At 37.0% G+C, this 24652-nt stretch overlaps 1 pseudogene; it reads left to right on the top strand.

Moving 5' to 3' along the window:
• Positions 1-24652, top strand: part of LOC112635833 — a 50304-nt pseudogene that overhangs the window by 969 nt on the left and 24683 nt on the right.

Raw genomic sequence — 24652 nt, 5'->3', positions numbered from 1 at the left:
TTTTATATTTCATTTAGTCTCAGCTCTCAGGTAGGCGAGACTACAGGAGGGCCCCCGCGGGAAGATTACACTTCCGTGCCAGGCTCCGGCGGGAACACAGGATTACACCGCTAATGAAAGGAGAAGAAGGCTTGGACAGCCTTTACGGAGAGCGTCTCTACCCTAACCAACGTCAGCGAGGCGGCTTTGGGATGCTGCCCACGGGCGGGGCCGGGGCATGGGGAAGGGGAATTATAAAATGCAAGGAAAAGTAGCTGCTAAGGTACACAGTGACGTTAATGCTTCCTGGGGTAAACCATTGTTACTAAAACATGAGATGCATTACTGTCATTGCTATATTACTTTTTCTGGCAAAAAAAGACCAGGTTAAAATAAAGGTTCAGCCTGTTCTTTGTAATTTAGCCTGCCCCAGACCAGGCAAAGGGTTGAGAGGAGTTAGCCGAGGTCCTGAATGTGGGAGATGAGTATTACAACCCCAACTGGGAAGGATATTTGGAGTAGAGCTACAGATGGTCGTTGACATATTTAAGGCTCAGAAATTCAACAGCGTTAGAAAGAAATGCCTAAAAACCGTGCCTCTGAAAATAACCCAAAGGATACAATAGCTTCGAGCATAAACTTGACAAAAGGTTTTGAGCAGTTTATTTTTATGCCTGGGACGGGATCCTAAATATTTTCAAGACTATAAAGAATCCACTAAGATGCTATAGAGCAATTAAAATTTCAAAAACTTCACAATGGCAGCTATAAGAGTAACTAAAATCAAATAACAATAAAGTGTTCCATTTACTCAGAAAGCACAACTGGTGTAAACAATGTTAATGACTCAAAGATTGGGATCAAAAGTTTTGAGTGCCTTTAATGTCATATCCACTATTAAGCGTCCTTTTCACTCTCAAGTAAACCTTGTCAGAAATTACAACCTAGGATGGTTTTTTGAATTCTAGTGGATATCAGGATTGAGAAAAGAGGATTTTGAAGTTTTGCTTGTTGTTCCTGTCTTTTAAACAGGTAAGGGTTTGTTTGCTTGTTTGTTGTTTTGGTATCTGGGTGGGGCCAGGGTCAAGAGATAGTCAATAGGTAGTCAGCAGGAGACTCGGAAGTCAATTTACTTTTGCTAACCGGCAGGACAAGAAATGGCAATGTTCTGTTTTGTAGACAGTTTCTGTGGCACTGAGTTAATCTGCTGCCTGCATGTTTCAAAGGGAGAGACAAAGCAGAGCAATGGATTCTCTGGGACAAACCAGACACTTAAAATTTAACTCAGGCTCTTCTCAGGTCCCTTCTTCTGGAAGATTTGTTAGCTCACCTATGAATTCAGTAGTCTGGTAGAACTCGATTTGGGATAAAAAAAACAAATCAGCTAGAGTGTAGGAATCTTGCATTGTACTCTGCTGTGTACGGGCGCATGCTTTGAGTTTCAAACACGCAGAGGCTGAAGGAGGGATCCAACCTACAGATCAATTTTAAATTGTATAGAACACAGGTTTTCATTTAAAACGAAAGTCCTGAAAGTTGAGAGAGGAGCCTTCCCAAGGCTGAACACCTTTATCTTCTCTATCTTGTTCCTCTTAATATTTCTTCACACCTCTTTCCTCTTCCCTGCATCTCAAAAGCAAAATCTGCAGTTTTTCTTTATCTCAACTATCCATATTTATTCTCTCACCCCCAGAAATTGTGATCATGAAACAAACTAAAACCTGCAAAGTGTAGTCCTTAGGTACAAAAGGCATGTGAACACAGCTTTGTAATCTGTGATCTATGCACTATAGAGAAATGCACAGTCTGCAATGCATATAGCCCTGGAGACTATTTCCTGCCAACAGCACTTCTCTCCAGCCCTTAGATCCATTTGTTACTTAGAGAGATGCCAAGTAGTTCTGGGTTTTATAGATGAGGCAATGTGTGCAAGAAGCTTTTTACACTCTCTATTCCCCGACGGCCACAGAGCAACCACTTTCTGGGGCCACACCACTCCCTCTTTCACTCTGCCTTTGCCTCTCTTTGTCCCTCATTCTAACAACTGCTTTAAATGAAACATTTCAATCCTGCTCAGAATTTATGGAGTGCCGGTCCTTTCCCAGAGACATTCTCTAAAAAAAAAAAAAGGTTTTGAAAGCCACTCTCTGTGTTTCACCTAAGAAAATAATGTCAGCCTTAAGAGACCAGAAGTTTAGATAAATAAATAATCAAACAGGCAGGTTCTACCATGCCACACTGAAGTTCACCATTTGGTCAGTAATTAGTGGGAGGCCCTGAGAGAGAGAGAGACAGATTCCTGTAAAAGCTTGCTTGATCTGGCATGACCCAGGGGGACTTATCTCATATTTCCTGAAGCCCTTCTGGAAATACAGCAAATGCAGGGAGAAGTTTTCATGAGACACAGCTGGTAGATTAGTGGGATCTCAGGCTGGGCAGACAGCTAGTGATACCTCTTAGCTTAATTGGGTGGCCTCTGTACAACTAGCTTAACCAATTGTTGATAAGTGTTCTTTTTCTTAAGATTGTTGATACGAATCTCCCACTCTCTCTGAAAATGTAGCAAGAGCTTGAGTGCTGGACAGCTTGAGGGAAGAGAAAGCAGAGGTCACACTACTCTGTCAAGTCTGACATCACACTCGTTCCTGGTCCATGATTTCTGATTTCTGAGTCATGCTGGCTTCTCACTGGATCCAAGTCAATCCTGCTACTGTGTCTTCCTATATTAACTCTGAATTAGGAAAGGAAAGACACACTGGGCTGAGATTTTAGAAATTTTGGTTCTGGTCACTAAAAGCAGCTGAATGGCCTGATCCCTAAAATAAGGCAGATGGGTTCTAAAGAAACTTCCAATTCTACGATACCATTGAATTAATTGGTTTAACAGTTTCTCTCACTTAAGATGTTTCATAGATCTCTTAATTATGTGTCTTAAAAATATGTTTTATCTTTCCAGTCTTGATCTTTTGTGTAGATGTTTTTCTCACAAAAGTCAAGTGCTCCTCTACTGGAGATAAGTTATTTACAATAATCAAAGCAAAATTTCAGACACCTAGCCAGGCCAGAGAAGATGATAGTATTTAACCTGATAGATTATGCATGATCTCATCAGTGCCTTAAATTTCTAGATCTCTGCGCTCTCAAAGGATGAAGCCATGAAAGTAAAGCCCATTGTACTGGGGAGTAAGCAATTCTTCTAAGTACACATTCAAACTAATATGCACTGTTGTTTATAGAAACTACTAGGGTGTTTGAAGAGTCATTAACATCTACTTTTTCTCCCTAAAGCATTTTTGCTTTTGAGTTTCTGTAACAGCACACAGCACCTGTTCCACATGCAGTTTAGAGCATTCCTTAACCCTAGCTTATTTTACTTGTCACTTTGGGGGGTTACAATGACAGGAAAGGATTCCAGGGTTCAGTTTGTTCTGTAAGACTGAAACCTAGTTTGAAAGCCTGTTGAAGCAGCAAGTCTGCAGTAATCCTCCAAACAGGAATCAATAAATGTTTTTTCTACCTGTCAAATCCCATGTAGACCTGTGCACAATAGCTCAAATGGGATATGTTTTAAAAGCAGCTGCCTCAGTAGTAATTGTTTCCTAATGTCTGAATTTAAATGCTCAATAGTAAGTTGTTTCCATGGCCAATCTCACTTTATTCTCTTTTCCTGATATTTTTGTATTCTTTCAAATGTTTAAAAGACTTGAAAGTCCAGGATTAACTTTCAGAAAAATTAATTATATATTATTATTATCAGTCATATATCACTTATGGTGATCATAGTAACATACTTTGAATTTATATGTATACATCTTATATTTTATTATTATTATATTTGAGAAGCTTAAAATATTCCAGACAGAGCTCCTATAAGGACTGTTGTAAGGATAACTACATGTATTTTTTCTTTTTAAAATTATTTTATACTTTAAGTTTTGGGGTACATGTGCAGAACATGCAGGTTTGTTACATAGGTATACACGTGCCGTGGTGGTTTGCTGCAACCATCAATCCGTCATCGACATTAGGTATTTCTCCTAATGCTATCCCTCCCCTAGCCCCCCACCCCCCGACAAGCCCCGGTATGTGATGTTCCCCTCCCTATGTCCATATGTTCTCATTGTTCAACTCCCACTTATGAGTGAGAACATGTGCTGTTTGATTTTCTGTTCCTGTGTTAGTTTGCTGAGAATGACAGTTTCCAGCTTCATCCATGTCCTTGCATGTATTTTTAAATATTCCTCAGTCACATTGCAAACAGTGGCTTGCATCTGACCTAGATAACAATATACACTAAATGAGAATAAACAAAGCTTATTTTCATTTATTTAACTATGTATATTTTGAAGGGATAGTGGATAGTTTTATTTTCTAAATATATTTAAGGGCATGCTTGCTGAAGTATTCTTGAGTAGGTAAATGCAGGTATAGAATGATCAATACTAAAAAGGTCAAGTGATCTGCAATAATGCTGGAACAAATGCTGCCCTGCCTAACCCCATTTTAAAACTGGTTTCCATTAGATAGTAATATTTTATAATCTCATAATTCAAAGAGTTACATAGTGTTTCTCAAGCACTCATGTATAGATGGTACATTACTACTTATTACTGAAAAGAATGAGATGATTCCTTTCTATTTGAACCATAAAACACTGGCACAGACAAACATATGTAAGGGAAGGTATATAATCTACCCACAAGAGTAAGATAAGAAATTGTTCCTATTATTTCTAGAATTCATAGTAATATAAATATACACATATAATTATGCCATAGCCTACATGTTGGCATATATTATTACAGGGAGAGAAGGTTATAGTTTTTCTTATTTTTTAAATATTTGCTTTCTACCCTCACCAATTCCTCTTTCATTATGCACTCCTTCCCACACCCACATCTAAAGATATACTGCCCTGAAAGAGTCATTGATTTTTATCAGACCAAGACTCCAGATGTCTGATTGCTTTGGCAAAAGAATCCCTCTGGGATCCAATGTGTCTCGTTTGCTTTATTTATTTTCCTATAAATTGAGCAGGATCATGTAGTTCATATACTAAGTAGTATTGATTAAGGCAGGTGCATGCACACATATTCTCATACTCAGTGTTTCCTTTACTGTATACCCATGAAACATGTTTATTCTACTACAGACTAGAAATGAGCATCGCACATTGCACATTCCCCAATTCTTTGTTTTACATTATTTATTTGCTTACAGTAAAACAATGCATAGGAAACATTGCAAGTAAATTGTCTCAAAATGTTCAGTAAAGAAGATTTATTTGAAGTGTGTGGAGTCTTACACTACATCTGTATCTCAAGATATATGCTTTAATCTTCATCTAAGAATTGTAAAGGAAAGAAGCTGAAACCCTAAGAGACAGAAAAGTCAAAGATTATATATTGCATAGGCTTGAAAATCTTTAAAAGCTAAGTTAAGAGAAATGAGTTGGGACCCTACATTTGAAGAAGGTCAATGAAAACAAAAAGAACCTATCAAGTAAAGTCTCTAGAAATTTACAGGCAGATTCTAAATTCTCAAAACGATGGTTAGAAACTTGTACATTTAGAGGGCTTAATAAAAGGATTGAAGACTGCTGAGAGGAAGGACTAAACATTGTGAGAATCTGGAAAGTTGTAAATTCCTTCTCTATTTCTCTTTTCTTCTCTGTGGAGTCTTGGAATATTGCAAACATCCTGTCCGCTGGCTCAATTTTCTTATATCCAAAGGAGAAAGAGGCCTTGCCAGGCCTTCTTATCTTTATCATCAATAAATATTTATTATTTAGTATCTATTATAGTCATGACTCTGCACTAGGTACTAACTTAGACCTTGGAAGTTTGGTGCAAAGGATAATGGAATTTAAAGGGGCCTTCTGTGCTAATATTCTATCTTCTGCTTAATCTGTTTGCACATGTCCTTCGGGATCTATCTGTGTGAGCCGCACACTCTCCTGGCTTCTCCCCTTGAAAATGAAGTACTCTCTACCCTTCTCTATAATTAGCATGGGGCCTGAAATACTCAAACAATTTAATTTGACTTTTCCCCGTGTCTTCAGGCAGCATACACAAAGCTGGCTCCACTTTACATATTCAAACCCAAGATGAACATGAATATGGAAGGCCTGAAGAAAGTGCTCCAAATGAATATCTCGAGGCTAACTTATAATTTTCTACAAATTCAGCTCAGGAACAAGGGTTTTATTCATTTTCCCCACTGTAAATTTTCAAGGACTGAATAATTAAGAAGATCAAGTGTAAAACTTCCTCCCCTACATTCCATAGATGAGCTTTCTAAGAAAAATGATACATTCTTCTTTTAAGTAATATTAATGTCTCCTAATATCATCAAAGTTCAAGCTAGAATGGACTTTATTAATTAAAAATCTTTGGGTTACAATCAACAAAAATCTAACTTAAGCTAATTTTAAATTAAGAACAATTTATTGATTCATGTGACTTGTAAGTTCCAGGATACAGGTGCATCACGCATGAAAGAAGCTGATGTCTGATGTCACTCAGACTCTTTCTGCATCTCTCAGAAAATCTCTCTCCACATGGTAAGAAAAGAAAAAACATGGATGACCCTGGGCCCACACTCGTATCTCATCAGCTTAATAACCCCAGCGGAAAGCTATTTTTTTCTTGGGAGAACTCTGGCCCAGTTGGCATCTTGTGTCAATTGCTGAACAAACCACTGTGACTGGGTGGCTGCAGGAAGAAGGGTGTACTCAGTCAATGGCCAGTGACACCCTTCTGGTGACTGGAGAGAGAACATGGAGGAGGTGTTGGTTCTATTCAAATCAATCTCCTGTAGCTCCTGTGAGGATACAAGACCATGCAACCTCACAGAAGAAGGAATTCTAGTATCAAAAGAAGCAAGAGGCCTGCTGGAGGACCTATAACAATGGTCACCTAGCTCAATGGATCCAAAGCCTAGAGAGGAAATGTCATTTCTCACGGTTCCACACAGCTAGTCAATGGCGGAGCTGGTAATGGGATCTATGTCTTCTGATTCTTAATATTTCTTTTAAAGCTATTTATTCTATCAACTGCATTTCAGCAAGGATGAAAAAAGAAAAAAAGACTTTTATAATTTCTTTCAAGGTTCTCTTTGTTGAGTTGATGTGGCTCCAAGTGCCCTGGACAATAGCTCTGAACTTCTGGGGCAGGTATTGCCACCACCTTGCACCTGGTCATTTGGATCAGTCATTTGACATCTCTCTTTGCTCATGAGAATAACATCATCTGCCCTCCCTGGATCTAGTTGAGTATAAAAATCGATTTTATATGAAATGGTAAATTTTATGTTAAAAAGTCAAGGTCTGTGACTCTCCATGAGATGGATAAAATACTAAGCGTTACCCAAACTGATTTAACAAACTTATTTTGATGGAGCCTCTCTCATGACCCATCTTGCTTGGAAATGCTGCCCTGTAAGCACATGAAATACTTTTATTACTTTTCTTGGAAACATACTTAATTCTGTTTCTAAATTGCTCCTCATATGAACTCATCCTAACCTAGAGAGTTGGCTTAGCTTTCTCATGCACATGGAAATTGAACCGTCATTGTTCATTTCTTTGGGTTTCCAGCTGCTTTGCTTGTTCCACACTTCTGATGAGGAAAATTACCTTCCTAACTGTGACTGTCTGCTTTGCAAGTATCATCTCCCCCTCTGAGACTTGCATTGGTGGGTTTCTTGATTCTTATTAACAGGTGAGGGGACGGGGTTGCTGATGGTGTGGTTGGAAGAGAAAATTTCTCAGCCATAAAGACTGGTGTTTAGAGGTTGTTTTTCATAAAGCTCATCACCACAGGTAAACTCATCTCCTCTACAAATTTCCAGCTGTGAGACCTGAATCTGAGGCTGGAAGCACAGTGTTCTCAGTAAAGCATCTCTGTGTTTGCAACATACTTAATGGCCTCTAAGGCACACTTGTACACATATAAAAGAGCACTCTCATTTTTAGACAATATATCCTCTTTTTCTTGGCATGATGGTCCTCCTATATTTGGATAATTTCTTTTTCAGGAATAACTTTACAAAAACAAATAACTCTCAATGGTTAATAACATAAGCCATTCTCCTCTAGACATGATTTACTTGGTGAGTAATTCTTGATTGCTTTATACCCAATAGCTAATTATCCAGTTATTACTCAGTGATAGTTTTTCTATACTACTAACTTCCTCAGTCAGTGTTTGGTAATCTCAAGATTGGACCACTGTGGCAAAATTCATTTCACAGTGATTTATAACATTGTGTTCTTACTATGACACAGTAAACCATGTGCTACACTAGTCTATTTGAGGAGAAGTCTCCAAGCCTGCTTGGATTTTCTTTTTAAAAATTAAGTATTTAAGATTTTTGATATTTTCTCAATGAATAATGATTTATTTCAAAATGTTCTTTAAAATTCTCTAATATTTAGAATGTTTATAAATAGAAAAATTTAGAGATGCCAAAGCAAAAACTCTGGTAAATATCAGATGCATCATTTAAACAATAACAATACATAAAGAACCAAATTATAATACTTAAAACTTGAAAATTGATCATTGAAAAGTATTCTCCATTTCAAAGGAGAATGTGATGAAAGATTTCCTTAGATTTTCTGTAAACATTTGCTTCCAAATTAAATTCATATTTGTATTTCATATGAGATTGTATACCTCAATAATGTTGTACAGAAACTAAATTTGACTGAATTCTTTGCATTTGGTCAATGTACTTTAATTCTCCAAATTCATACTTCCATTCTACAAAGCAAACAAAGACTTCACTGACTATTGAGATAAAAAGCCATTCAAAGAATGAACCTTGGCGATTTAATGTTACGTTCCATTTCATGCTTAATGTTCTGTGTAGAGAAAGAAAGAAAATGTTAACAGTGTTCCATGATTCAATGATTTTTGAGATAAGAATATTTTCAATTTATGATTCCATGGTTCAGAAAGAGTGCTTAGACACTGAAAGAGTGCAGTGAGACACATTTTATGACCACCAAGGGCATTGTCTTCTTAGAGTCTAGGTTACCTGGCATGTGGTGGTCATTTAATAAAGATTGAGTAAAGTTACACAGTTTTAATACTCCTGCGTTTCATTGAAATTATATGCTGGAATATTAGACTATTTTATAAACTCTTCTGACTTTCTTCTATCCTATGTTTTCAATTAATAAATGAAAAGTTTTTAAGATCTTACTTCCACACTGATTCCAAAGCACGTAATCACCATATGATGTGGTCTTATTTTCTGATTCTCCTTTCACTGTTTTTTTCTAATTGGATTGTACTGTTGACATGGATAATTTTCAAATTCTGTAGATGGAAACTTGGTCAGCATCAAATAAATTCTTGTTGATACGTATCATCATCCATTTAGATAAGCGATTGATTGCAGTTACTGCTAGTATAAATCATATTTGGTATTGTATGGATGTTAGTTCAAAGTTTTCAGAGTGACATAACTATAGAAGTTACATCATCCCACTCCCATGAAAGAGAAAATGGAGGGAATGAGGGGCTAGTAATTTTTCCAAGGTCATACAGGTAAAATGTTCTTATGCTAATCTAGATTAAAGATATAAATCTAGATCTGAGAATATTACAAACAAAAGCATTTTCCTCTATGCCATTCTGCTAATTCTTTTGGTGGAGGATGGACAGTAAAGACAGTTTCAACTTTCTCACACACATGGTGCTTTGTCATTAACAACTTGGATCCACCAGTACAGCTTTGGGTAATGATTTCACATAGAGGAGATGCAGAGAAATTAATCATTTTGATAGATCTAGAGTTTGCTAGTAGCAAATGGCTCTAGGAGGTGGGGATGTAGATTTTAGGAGGCAATTCAAAATGAGCCTCAACTTGTCCAGTGATATAACCCCTTACTTGGAAATGTATACAGGTTAAAACATATATATTTTCTTTTTGGACTCTAATTATAAAGGTTTCTAATGTTCACATATATCACGTTGCTTAAATCATTTTCATTAAACTCCACCAATAGTATAATTTTGACTAAAATATTTTATTCTAATATGTTGGAGCTTATTTCATGATATAAATGAATATGCCTCATAGTTAAAAGACTTTTTTTGTGGACTATCTGTGCTTGGAAAGTTATAATAATTTTTTATTGAGCACTTATTATATATTTACCCCATTCTGAGCACTTTCCATGTGCTGGATCACACATGTGGGAATGAGGTAGTCTCTATTCCCAATGCTGAGGAAATTGGAGTGCAGAGGGATAATATGTTTATTGACTAGTTTTGGATACAAATAGACTCTGGGAGACCTGAGTATTGGTCTGATTTTAATATGCTAAAACTTCACCCAGAAAAATACAAGGTCCTGTATTTGAGTCTAAAACAGCTGCCCAAGTACATAATGAGAAAAATGTGTCTTATCAACAGACTATAAATATAAAAGATGCAGAACTTTTGCTGAAGAAGAAGCTCTAGAAAAGTCAATGGAATTTTGAGGATGCCAAAAATAGTGAACCTAACACTGAGGGAGGCACTGAACCTCATTAGAGGAGAGCAAGAATCCAGCTCCCCTCTGTTTTTGGATTATTACAATCTTAGAATGGGTTCTGGGCCTAATTCTGCATTTTTAAAAACTTGTAAACAAACTCAGATATATTCAAAACAAAGCAACTAGAAAGCAAGGGTTTCAACACTATGTTAGATGAAAAATGATCAAAAGAGTTGGCAGTATTTACCACTGAGGAAAACAATAAATAAAGCCTCAGGGATAATAGGATAGCTGTCCACCAATATCTGAGGAACTGACACAATCAGGGGGGATTACGTTTATTTAGTACTACCCCAAGTAGTAAAACTGGCAAGAGTGAGTAGAAGCAGCTATAAACAGAGGATTCAAGTCTTAACAAGCAAGATCTTTCTAATGGTTGGAGCTTTACAAATATGACATGAACTGCTTTGAGAGATAATAAACTCTCTGATACTGGATGACCACGCAGAAGAGATATTGCAACAGAGATACAAAAATTAGATGGATGGTTAGACTGGATCTTTGAGTTTCAATCCTGTGATTTTTTTTTTTTTTTAAATTCTAGGCTCTTTCCTTTTGAACAAGAAAGAATAGGCACCTGGCAGGTGGCTATGCTGTCTGACCCAAACAAGCTCGGTCTTTGGAGAAAGCCCACCCTGAGTTAGGAGATTTTGGCTGTTATTGAAGTAGCAAGACCTGTAGACTTTCTCACTCACTTGTGACTTTTTCTTGCATCTTCCTCATTGTGCAAAAATCACCTTTTATTACACCTTCTCCATGTATATCATAAACTTCTGATCTCATTTTGAAATAGGCCATTCCTAATTGGTTTGTCCAGAAGTTACACTCAAAATGGCTTTGCGATTATTTAACTGAAGCAGGTGCAGACATAGCCTCTCAGCTTTCTATAAGCTCAAAGACGTGTCCTTACATTAAGCGCCCTACCTCTAAAGGAAAATTAAACTGGCTCAGAGGCACCTATTTATCCAAAACCAAAGGATCCCTGAGGTACAGACTCATGGATTTAACAGAATTTTGTTTCCTTACTATATGAGTAAAAGGTGTTAAAGGATAAATCATTCTTTCTCATCCGGCACAAGATGTAGTCTCAGCCACACTAAATAATCAAATGAAAGAAACATTTTATTGTTACTTAGGAAGAAAACTTAATACCTTTATGTCACAAGACTTGAGAACAAACACAAAATCCAAGTCTGTAATTTTAGCATTCTATTTCAGAATCTGCACAGAACTGCAAAGAACACAGACCATGCTCTGAAGGATATGAGGTTCTTGCTAGAGTGCTCTTGAAACTCCAAAATCTCTTTCAGCAACACTGTAGTTGCATACTATGTCATACCTCCAAAGAAAAATAGAAAAAAATTTCCACCAAGAGTAATGTTTCAGGCTAGACTCCTCTCCTGATGGTAGAGGCATTCTTCGTAGACACAGACATGTGGAGACATGAAGACCACCGTTTTGAATGCTGATTGATCCTGTTCATCAAATTGGAAACAGAGGAGGTAATAGCCTTCACCACTGTGGAGGAGACAACTTACTAATTTTGAATCAAAATCAGTACTGTTAGAATTCATACTACTGTGTTGCCTATGCCTAATCGCTGGCATAAGAACTGTAGATATGCATCTTCCAGTATGTAACTATCTACTTCTTGTATAGTTTATATTATTCTCCATACATCACCTGCTTTTTATTATCTTTTATTTCAATAAAGAAAATGTTACACTTGCATTGGTTAAATATTTTCTTAATGATATATTTTATATTTTGTAATAAAACAAGACCATGGAATCATAAGACCCGAGTTGTCTGTTTCTAGGTGATATCACCCTTAAACATAATTTATTATCAAAAATGTTCTGACCTAATTTTACAACATGGTGTGACCTTATAGTCCTGTATTCCAAAGTCACTGCAATCAGCATTGTCATCTTGATATCTTGCTTAAATACCACTCGCTATAATATAATTTTATGTCCTGTCCTCAGAGTGGCCTTTATTTTGAAATTCTGCCAAGAACAACATTGTGAGTGCTAGAGTTTGATTAAACATAGCCCGGAAGAATGTCTTTCAAAGGATATATCTCACCCAGTTTCCATTTATAAAACACAAAGTAGCATATGCTTTGCAATGACAATAAATCATCTTCAAACTTAGACTTAAAAATAACAGATGATGTGGTCTTAAACTCTGATCAGAGAGCGAAATGCTTCCTAGAAGGAATCTGGTAGTTTTTCCATGTCATACATCCCCTGGGCACCTGGAGGCACAGTGGTCGGGTGGGAGAAGATCTCAAACATGTGGCTAACATACAAAATGGGTGCTCAGGACTTTCTCAGCTCTGCTGAGATCTTCAGCCCTGAGACCTCAACCTAATGGCTCGTTTTTGTCCAGTTTCTGAGTCAATTTTGACTAAAGTAGAGCACATAACAGGAGGCTCCAGGTGACCAGTTAGTGGGATCTGATTGATCTTCAGGTACCTGGTGTGCTTAAGGTGATGCCTGGACAATCTTTTGTCCAGAGAACCACAGCTTTTCCACCTGAAGTCCACTTGTTTGTCTAGTCTACTCATATGTCCTGGCTTCTGCTGCATATTGGGCTAACACCGATACTGCTAAACTTTCCTCTTCCGGGGAACTGGAATTTCATTTGGATATACACCTAATTGTTGTTTGGGAGAGTCTAGAATTGTGATACCACCACCTCCCTTCATAAAGTACCGCTTTGGAACTACTACTGTTTTGTCTCAACTGTTACAGCGCATGCTCTCGGGTATTTAGAACAGCCAGAATCAAGTTCAAGTTAACCATACCTCTATGGATCCAAGGATAAGGATGGCCACTGACTCCCCTCATCTGTAGCCATGATAACAGTTGAGTTAACTTCTCAACACTGTTCATGTTCTCCATTCCTTTTCCATTCCTCTGATCTGCTAGAAGATCCTGGTATGTTTTTGAGCCTACGTTTCATATGCTACAACATGTTGAGTACTATGAAGGGAAAGCAAAAGATAGATGGAGTTGGAGGAGGGATTGAGGGGTTCTGCAAGCTTACTTAGTGACTTTGGTTATAGGTGTAAGGCTGAGAGATACATCTATTTAGTCAGCTATATATTTCTGCTTCTTCCTGTACTTACAAATCAAATTAGATCCTAGGCAACGAACAAAGTGTTCAGAGAGAGAGGCTACATGTTCAATTAGAGACTGAAGAGGTGACTTAAGATGCTATTTTTGTCCTGAATTTGAGAAAAACACTGAATATGGCCACTCCCTTAATACACACTTGGATTTAGGGTGGGTCAGCTAATAGAAGTCCTTAAAAACACTACTAAGATATCATTATATTTTTCTTCGCTATGCAATTCTCCCACAACACTGCAGGGCAAGGTTGAATTACTTTTTAAATTATTTATCATTCTGTACTCTCTGGTTCACTCATCTTTCCGTTTACCTGGATTAAATAAAGAGTTGATTTTATGTGGAAGAGATTCCTAGAAGTGAAGAGGGTGAGGCTATAAATTACATTTTTAGAGAAATGTCTTTCCTCGGGATAAGAGTAAAAAGATAATCGGCAGTGTACAAATGTTTCATTAAATCTTGTGTGAGACAGGGTGTAGTGAATCATAAGATCTCTGCAAAATCTTTCCAGAATCTATGAAAAGATACAGCTATGTTTATATGCCAGTGATTAGAAGTTATGGTTTCATGCAACAATATTCTGGCTTAGCCTATTTATGAGCCAGGACTATAGGAGAGTCTCCATCGCTTTCATATTTACAGACAAAGCTTCATATTTTCTTATTGCAAGACAAGTCTTTTGAACAGTGACAAAGTTTCAATTCCTTTGGGAGTGAAAGCTGAATAGTATGGCTCGGCAAGTCTAATTTAGATTTCATTTCCTTTGATTTTAAACAATAGGGAAGGTGAGTGTGAGATGACTTTGGTTCCTGACACCAGTTGCATAGATTTATTTCAGTGATTGATTAAAAGATCACATGGTTTTGCTAAGCATTGCAAAGCTGCATCAATCTTCAAGAGAGATGAAACTGCCATTGATTTTGCCTCGCTGTCCTAGAAAGAGAATTCTGAAAGACTCCATCCAGCTATTAACAGGCATAAGCAGAGCTAATAGTTGCTTCAATTGCTGAGAAACTGAGTATGAAAAGAAGAAGTCCAACAAAAGCATTTGACGGTATTCTCTTTTTATTTAAAAAATGCCTTCATCTATTTTATTTGATCAAATAATTTTAAATTTAAATGCAGAAAATATGAATGATTACTGTAGTTAATAACAAAAGAGATATATTAGAAATATGTAACCTTCAAGAAGTAATTTAATATTTTTAAACTACTATTTATATGTATGGAGGGAAATATCAATTTTTATTTTGTTATTTTTAATTATAGAAGTGCATGCTGCTGTTAAAAATAAAGTTCGCCTTAACATACAAGCTTCTAGGGAAAAAAAAAAGTGAAAATCTCTATCTATTCCATAAAAGCTCCCTATGGGATGTGCAACAGTAAAATTTGGGATTTTAAGAAAGTGAAAGGAGAAAAAGATCCAGGTAGCGGCAGATACAAATTTTACTCTACAAACTCAAATATACAAATACTGTAATTTTATTTTTCTATAATTTATAGAAGGAGCTCTCATAGTATCAGAACAGTTCTTCCCCTCCATCTCACCCACCTTCTTCCTCAGAGTTAAGTCTATAGTTGGGAGCTCACAAAATGCCAAGGCTTAGGGAGGAGCACACATGGCATCTTATTCTTGTTCTTATCTTTCCATTGTGGCATCTACTGAGGTGATTATTGTCTAATTGGTCTGGGTTGTGGATTTGTAGAGATCCCTTCCCTGTGGAGCCTTGGCAGGTCAGATGACTCCCAGTATTAAGTTCATGTCATTCTTGGACGGATGAGATGTATTGTGATCTTCCCTTGGGAGTACAGGAATCCTTACACTGATCCAGCATGATCCTGGATGTCCTGACTTTTGAAATTAACTCAGACTCATCTGCCTAGACATGACGTACAACCATTTCTTCTCCGGAGAGGGGCCCCAGTCCTCACATCTTTTAGATATTCAAACCCATCTTTAATCTGTCATTACCCTACCCTGGGCTTAACCTGGCATTGACCCAGGATGGCTGAAGGAAGGGATTCTAAGTATCTTTCTGGTTTACTCAGTTCTATCAAAATCTTACTGCTCACTCTTTAACTCTTCTCTTCTTTTCTCTCTGGTGGGGAAGTGGTCAGAGTAGCATCTTCTAACTTTCATGTGTTCTCCCAAATATATTTTCCATTTCTTGAGTTCTTTCCTTTTTTTTCCCCACATGTTAAACTTCTGAAATTCAAAACTCTAAAAACTGACTACATTTTTCCCCTCTTCTCTACTTTGCCAAATATTTGGTGAGACATGAAGGAAAAGAGACAAGCTGATTAAAGGAAGGATTAAGGCAAATAATAAAATACAGTGAAGGATATAATAAAATACAGTGAAGTGATATGATAAATCAAAAACATTAATGCAAATTATGAGTTAAATATTACTAAATATTGCAAAAAATTACAGAAAAGTGTATATACCACAACTCTGCCATGTAAACAGTGAATTTTTTGTTTCTTTCTATTTTTCACCAAAAAAAGTCATGTTAAATTTACAGATGGAAATCTGCAACTTACTTTACTTCCTTTGAATAGAATATTATGGACATTCTTCAAGTGTAATTCATACAAGTCAGTCCCAAATTTAAAAGCAGCTACCTAAAATGATGTATCTGTGTCTGAAATCAAACCACTAGACAGCAGTATTCTTGTGCCAATTGTGTACAATCCATGTTCACTCCGATTAATGCATTCTATTTAGTCAGCACCAGGGCTGCACTGTTGTTTATTTTTGTTATTGTTTACTATTTTTACTATCACCCCAGCATGTATCTTATTGACCATATGGATACTCAGGTGGTTTCTAATTTGTTGCTCGTGAACCCCGCACTGAACATCTTTGTATATATAACTCATAATAATATTACTTCTTAGGTATAAATCCAATTTTAGGTTTAGAGAAATTCTCAGGTAAATAAGATCGGAATAATGATGGTCTTCCTCGGTATTATCTGTATTCACAAACAACTGAAAACTATCTGAAGGTCTAATCGTAGGTAAATAGACTGAATAAACTGAATGAATTATATAGCAGATAAAATGAGTGAATGAGGTCGCCATACATTTATCAGTATGAGTTGATCCTGAAAACATAATGTGAAGGAAGAAAGCAAATTGAATTTTGTTATATAACATACAGGTTACTAAAAATAAAATTATACTATATGGTTTTTCATGCTATAAATAACTATTAAGAGTATTGAAATAAGTACTTCAAACACATTCAATTTGTGATACAGGGTGTTGGGCCTTAGAGGGAAGTGAGAAGAAATTCAACTTCAACTGAAATAATTTATCATAAAAAGATCCAAAGAAATATCACAAAATAGCAACATTAGTCCAAATACAGGCATATTTTATCTTATACGTATCTTACCTAAATGTATTTATTTTAATTTAAAAATCCTCATATACCATAAATTTTCTTTTGAGTGCCATTTGGTTTCATTTAGTATAATTTGCTGATACCTTTCATACAGCTGTTTTGTGATTTCATTTTTAACTTAAGATTCATTGGAAAAAATAATGTATACAGTTTTCCAGTGATTAGATAACCCTTCATTATGCTCCCCTTATTTTGCTTTGTTTCCACACAATGTGGCTTTAATGGTATCTAGTTTTAGCCAGTCAATGAAATTTTATTTGACCCAAACACATGCAAAACCTCCATAAATACCATGAGGGCATTAGTAAACAATGTGCGATCTCTATTTGTTGTCTTTAGTGTTGTGTATGTTCATATGTGTATTTAAGTGTGTTCCTATATGTTTCTGTGTGTTCATGACCATTTCTGAGAGTTTTAGATTAAAGCTTCATAGGATTTTGTTATTTTAGTTTCACTTTGTATTTCTGTCAGATTTTGCTTGGTCAATATTGATCCCATCTAATTCAGTGCATATAGGTTTATAATGGGAAAGGTACTGGGTATATCTTTCGTTTGTTTGTTTGGTTGGTTTTGGTTTTTTTATTGTTGTTTGAGAGGTGGTTTTGCTATGTTGTCCAAGGTTTGAACTCCTGGGCTCAGTGGATCCTCCCTCTCAGCTTCTTGAGTAGTTGGGACTATAGGCATACACTACTGTGCCTGGCATATTGTTTTGTAATCAATATAAATGATTCCTTTTATTTTCTAATACAGTTTTCTCTTAGGTTTCATGCCATATGACTCTCATGTTTCTATTCTTAATTTTTTTGGCATTTGTCTGTTATGTTACATTCCCTGTTTTTCTTTTCAACACATTTTATGTTTTGTCATACTATTTTTTTAAACATCAAGAGAAGTTATTCCTCTCACATTTTATCCATGAATTTCCTAATGAGTTTCATGAAACCTCACATCAATTAGTATTTTTTTAGTTCCAAATCTAAACTAGTAGCATTTTATTTGTGGCACTAAGAAACAAGCATTGGAGGGAGGGAGACAGTGGAGGAGGTAAATCAGCAGAAGTGCCCCGTTTGACCCTACATTTTAAGAGTCATATCTCCTAGAAACAGAGAAAGAACAAAATAAAGGTTAATAGTATGGAATTCATAATTTTTGTGATATTCAAAGAAGGAAGATATTACTCACTGAAATTGTTGGAGCAAACTTCACAGATATTTTTAAAATAGTTACTGAATGAAAGGAAGATCATTTTTGATTTGCACAGGGAGAATAACATAAACAAAAAAATCATTCTCTCATTCATTCATTTCAAGAAACATTAAGTAACTACTTTTTCCAAGAATTGAGATAGGTTTAGGGAATACAACAACGTAGAAAAATGACTCCAAAATATGAAGCTTAGAATCTGTCCTCAGATTATATCTCCCAAGTAGATGTAAAACTAAGTCCTGGGTCTAAGAAGTGAAGTGTTGCATCATCAATAGTGGGGAAAATCTGACTAGGAAGGCTGGGAAAGTGTTTCCCAAAGTATAAATATTAAACTGAGGGAAAAAGAAAGAGTGGGTAGTGACCATACAAGAGAAGTAGGAGGGAGTTTATTAGACACAAAAAATGATGTGTGCAAAGACCCATCAGCAGGGGGAACTTGGCTTGTTCTACCTTTGAAGCTCAAATGAAAAGAGAAATGGGTTTTGTGGTATGAGAAGTCATGAGAGGTACACGGATGTCAGTTGAGGTAGGCATTTTAGATCTGGTTTTGATCTCGGCATTTAAAATGACAAAAAAAAACCACTACTGATTTTTTTTTTTTTTTAAAGCAAGGATGTGAGAGTGGAATAGGGTGATTGGCTTTTTGGTTTGATCAATATTTGCACAGAAATGATCTTCCTGACTTTCCCTCCATGGAGAATAAAGTCAGCAGATCAAGAGAGGCCATAAAGGATAAGAACTACAGCAGAAGTGCAAGTTACAGCTTATGGTAGCTCTGTCTAGAATGGTAACCATTGAAACAAAAAGAGCCATTTGTAATTGAACAATGTTTAGGAGGTAAAATCAGTAGGGCTTTAAGATGGATTGTATGGGGGATGAGGTACACCAGGGTTTCTGGCCTCATCTACAGGATGGGGAGGGTATGGAACATGAGGTGATCATGAGGTTTGTTCTGAACATGACCAGAATCATTGACAATGGAGTATACATGCAGGAATGGCAAAGATGACAACTTAGAAACAGCTGAAAATGTCTAATGGAGAGTTATGCAATAAAGATGAAAATTAAAAGGGTTAGAACACAGAAAAAAACAAGAGAATTGAAATTCAGGCAGTGATGTTAGAATGACACACAACTAGGTTGAAATCCCCATGATTCTATTTACTCAGTGATTTTTTTTAAAGTACATAATTACCTTTCAGAGTCTTGGTTTTCTCATTTTAATGATGTGAAATTGTATCTACTCATAGGGTTTTTATGAGGGTTAGATGAAATAATATGGATGAAGTGTCTAGTTCAATAAGTGCTTAATAACATTTTTATTTTTAAAAGTCAGGGGGGAGAGAAGCAAAGTCCCATTTTCAATTTGAACTGCAACCTTATATATTGCTCATATAATAGTCTCCATTTCTGATCTTTGAGAAAATAGAGAAGAAGAATGGATGATATATCCCTAGTTAAATACTTTTATTAGCTATGTCTATTCTCTAAGTACTAGTCTGGCAGGTAGGCAGACATTTTCCTACATGCAACAGTAATGTATACATTTCGAGACAGATTTAAAAAGTATTTACCTACCTTATGAAAGTTGTCAAAATTACCTCCACATAAAACACAAGTGAGTTGCTTATTTATTCTGACAATCCAGTTACACCAAAATATATGGAGCTCAGAATGCATGAAATCTTCAGGCTGAGACAAATGGGTGCCAAGGAAACAGCCAGTCACCATACTACTCTGTGTCAAAGGATTCAAGAAAATCAGCACTTGCCCAAAGTAGGAGGGGAAGGCCTGAACATATAGAAACAGCCATTTTGAGTCTTGACTTCCAGAAAATCAGGTGCTGTGACAGCACCAGATCTGCTCTAAGCTCTCTGGTTCACATAGTTCCCTCCACTTCCTGTTTGATGCCTTACAACTGATCCTTTGCATTCACTTATATTATCCGCCTGGACCCTGCATTCATCCACATGTGTAATCCAGACATTGATTTCACTAACACTCGTAGTTAACAACCCAGGCTCTGAGACAAGATAGCCCAGAATCCTGGTTCTGATACTTACTATCTAACCATGACAAGTTACCTAACCTCTCTAAACTTAAGGTTTTTCATCTGCACAATAGGAATATTAGTAATACTTAATTTACACGTTATGAGGATTAAAAACATACATAAAGCCCATGGAACAGAACGTAGCAACAGATTAGTGCTCATGGCTGGGTACTAAGGAGTAAATAAGTACTAGGTGTTTTTCTGAAGGTTTCAATACTCACAAATGGATATCTTAGGGATCCAACTGTTCTCAGGAAGCCACTCCAAGTAAACATCACTCCCTCCCTTGAGCTTTCCTTAACCAGCCTTTATCAATGCTCAGCCACATACTAGCACATTCAGACTTCAGCATTTCCAATTCATGTTTTTTCTTTGGAGGATAGATCAAATCTAGGTTCTGTAAAAGCCTAGAAAGGGCCCATTTTGGAAGCCTCTAGAAAAGAGACCAGCATTTTAATGCAATTTCAGTATCTCTGAGATGGTAGTACTAATGGGAACAGGGGCAGATAAATTCTAGGCAGAAAAAGGCGGGTGCCTGGAGAAAATCCACCCTCAAGCCAAAAAGCCTGAAATTGTGGCCCAAGTGAGAACTTAAATCCCTGTTTTCCCGCTTAATGTTGCCTTTTCCTAAACCACCCATGACCTCGCCCTGCCCCCATCATGTGTCTATAAAAATTCCAGACTCAGCTGGTAGACGGAACTATGGCTGGGCGTCGCAGAGAAGTGGCTTGGCCTCAGAGGGACAGCGTGATGATGTAACTTCTGAGAAGTATTCGGCTGGAGACGCCGGACTTCAGGGGGCGAGTACCTTCCCTTTCAGTCCCCTTCTCAGCTTCCCTTCCTGCTGAGAGCCATTTTAATTGGCAATAAAATGCTCCGCATTAACCATCATTCAATTCACTTGCGCTACCTCATTTTTTTTTTTTTTGGCCACCAGGCAAGAGCTCGGGAGCCACAAATGCAGACACAAAAGGCTGCCACACTGGCCCTTTGCCCTCACTGCTGGAGGGCAGCTACCTCACGTGAAAAGGCAAAGAGTTCACTGAACTGTTAACACTTAAGCCGTCCGCGGACAGCAGAGCTAAACGAGCACCATAACACGCCCTCTGGGCCTTCAGGAGTCGTGCGTACCCCTGCCTAGATACTGCTGCGGGCCTGCGCGGAGTTCACTCCTGCCGGCACTAAAGCATCCGTCTGGTTCCTGTACCCGCTCGCCTATGTGCTCCCTCCCACGAGGGGTGGAAGGCAGTGGGTCCGAGGGAATGTAGTTTGACCCTGCCGGCACCCAAGCGCCCAGCCGGTTCCAGCACTCATTCACTCCAGTTTCCGCGCTCATTCGCTCCTGTGCGCGCTTCAGCGAGGAGTTGAGATCGGTGGGCTGAGTAAACGTGGCACCCCTGGGGCAAGTCCCACAAAGCGGTCAGGGAAATATCCTACTTCAGTACTTCCCAGCTACCTTCTTATCTTACTCATCCTATTAAAGGATTTTACTCCTATACTTGTGTTCCTTGAGTTTAAATTTTATCCCGTGTTTCTTAGGCCTGAGAAGTTATCATAATATAAAGAAGTTCACTGGAATTATAAAAATAGATTTTTAAAGAACTGAATAAGAAAAAATGCAAGCGTCACCTGAAACAAAGAAAAGAAACAGAAAATCCTTCTTCCTCACCCAACCCTTCCTTCCTATCCCCAATGTAAACACTTACTCACTTTCAGGTTATATTCGTCCCCCACTCAAAAAAAATCAGGTTTACTCAAATATACATGTATATACATTATAAGTTATAAATGGAACCATACTACACACCTCTTTCTGCAGAACTTTACATGTAAAAATATATACATATCAATATTTTAATGTCTGCAAGTATTATGTTGTATGGAATATTATCCATGAATGATTTATATAACTAATCCTCTATTGTTACACTATTACAAAGAATGTTGGTGTGTGTACACTAATGTGTGCCTGCACATACACACACATACATACATTCATAGGTCTTGACATACTTTTCATTCAAGACATGTTGAAAACCTGAACTAAGTAGCAGTGGAGAGGAGATATGGAAGGTATATAAAACCGAACATGTGGGGGACCAAGAATGTCTAGGACAATTCCCAGGTTTCTTTCTTTCTTGGACAAATGCAATGTGTAATGTAATGTAATGTAATGTGAATGTATTGTAGGATCACATTCACTGAACTAAGGAATGCTGGAGTAGAAACTGGTTTTCATAGGGGAAATAATGACTTCAGTTTTTTACAGGTTGTTTCAGTTGTCCAAGGAGCATCCAAAAAGAGCTTTCTAGTAAGTAATTAGATAAAACTGCCTGAAATTCAAAGAACAGGTCTCAGCTGCCAAGTTTATTCTGCAGCAGGCTGTGAAAATGGACAGTCTCAGCGTTTACTAGCAGGTCTAGAAATTACATGAAGTAGGATCTGGATGAGTTGGTAAAGAAGCTAAAGTTAAGATTATAAGACTATTAAGACTATAGTTCTTTATATATGTACATAATTTCAACTTTCATTTTAGATTCAAGTTACCTGGGTATATTTTGTGATGCTGAGATTTGGGGTACAATTGATCTTGTCACCCAAGTACTGAGAATAGTACCGAATAGTTAGGGTTTCAGGACTTGCCCTTCTCCATCCTTCCCTACTAGACTCCTCTAATAGTGTCTATTGTTGCCAGCTTTATGGTCATGAGTATCCATTGTTTAGCTCCCGCTTATAAGTGAGAACATGCGGTATTTTTTATTATTATTTCTGCATTAACTTGCTTAGGATAATGGTCTCCAGCTGCATTCATGTTGCTGCAAAGGATGTGATTTCATTATTTATGGATGCATAGTATTCCATGTTGTATATGTACTACATTTTCTTCATCCAATCCACTGTTGATGGGCACCTACTTTGATTCTATGTCTTTGTTATCATGAATAGTGCTGTGATGAACATATGAGTGCATGTGTCTTTTTGGTAGAATAATTTATTTTATTTTGGCTATATGCCCAGTAATGGGATTGCTAGGTTGAATAGCAGTCCTGTTGTAAGTTCTTTATGAAATCTCCAAACTGCTTTCCACAGTGGCTGAACTAATTTACGTTCCCTCCAACAGTGTAAAACTATTATTTTTTCTCTGCAGCCTTGCCAGCGTCTGCTGTTGTTTGACTTTTTAATAATAGCAATTTCTGACTGGTGTGAGATGGTAACTCACTGTGGTTTTGATCTGCATTACTCTGAAGATTAGCGATGTTGAGCATTTTTAAATGTTTGTTGGCTGTTCATATGTCTTCTTTTGATAAATGTCTGTTCATACTTTTGCCAGTTTCTAATGGGGTTATATATTTTTTATTGTTCAATTGTTTAAGTTCCTTATGGATTCCAGATATTTGGCTTCTATGGAATGCACAGTTTGCAAATATTTTCTCCCATTCTGTGGGTTGTCTGCTTACTCTGTTGATAGTTTCTTTTGGTGTGCAGAAGCTCTTTAGGTTAATTAGATTCCACTTGTCAATCTTTGTTTTTGTAGCAACTGCTTTGGAGGACTTACTCATAAGTTCCTTCCGAAGGCCAACATCCAGAATTGTGTTTCCTAGTTTTTTTGGGGGGGTGGGGGGCAGGATTCTTATAGCTTGATGTCTTACATTTAAATCTTTAATCCATCCTGAGTTAATTTTTGAATATGGTGAAAGGTAGTGGTCCAGTTTCATTGTTCTGCATATGGCTAGCCAGCTATTCCAGCACCATTTATTGAATAGGGTGTCATTTTCCCACTTATTAATTTTGATGGCTATAGATCAGATGGCTGTAGCTGTGCGACTTTGTATCAGGGTTCTCTATTCTGTGCCATTTATCTGTATGACTGTTTTTGTGCCAGTACCATACCATTTTGGTTATAGCCTTATAACATAGTTTGAAGTCAGGTATGTAATGCCTCCAGCTTTGTTCTTTTTGCTTAGGATTGCTTTGCTTATTCTGGGTCTTTTCTGGTTTCATATAAATTTTAGGATAGTTTTTTTCTGGTCCTATGAAAAATGATGTTGGTTGCTTAATAGGAATAGCTTGAATCTGTAGATTTCTTGGGGCAGTATGAACATCTTAACATTATTGATTCTTGCAATCCATGGGCATGGAATGTTTTTTCTATTTGTTTGTGTCATCTAGGATTTCTAAGACTATCATTCTATTATGATTTAAATGATAATACTAGATAGAAGGAAACTACTTTTGTATTGAAATGCTGTATAATAATTATTTCACTGCTGTATAATATTTTCACTTAACACTAAATTCATATCCTTTGATACTCAT

The sequence above is a fragment of the Theropithecus gelada genome, chromosome 12 (assembly GCF_003255815.1).
Source record: "Theropithecus gelada isolate Dixy chromosome 12, Tgel_1.0, whole genome shotgun sequence".
Taxonomy (NCBI): Eukaryota; Metazoa; Chordata; class Mammalia; order Primates; family Cercopithecidae; genus Theropithecus; species Theropithecus gelada.
This window is presented reverse-complemented; position numbering and strand designations above follow the sequence as displayed.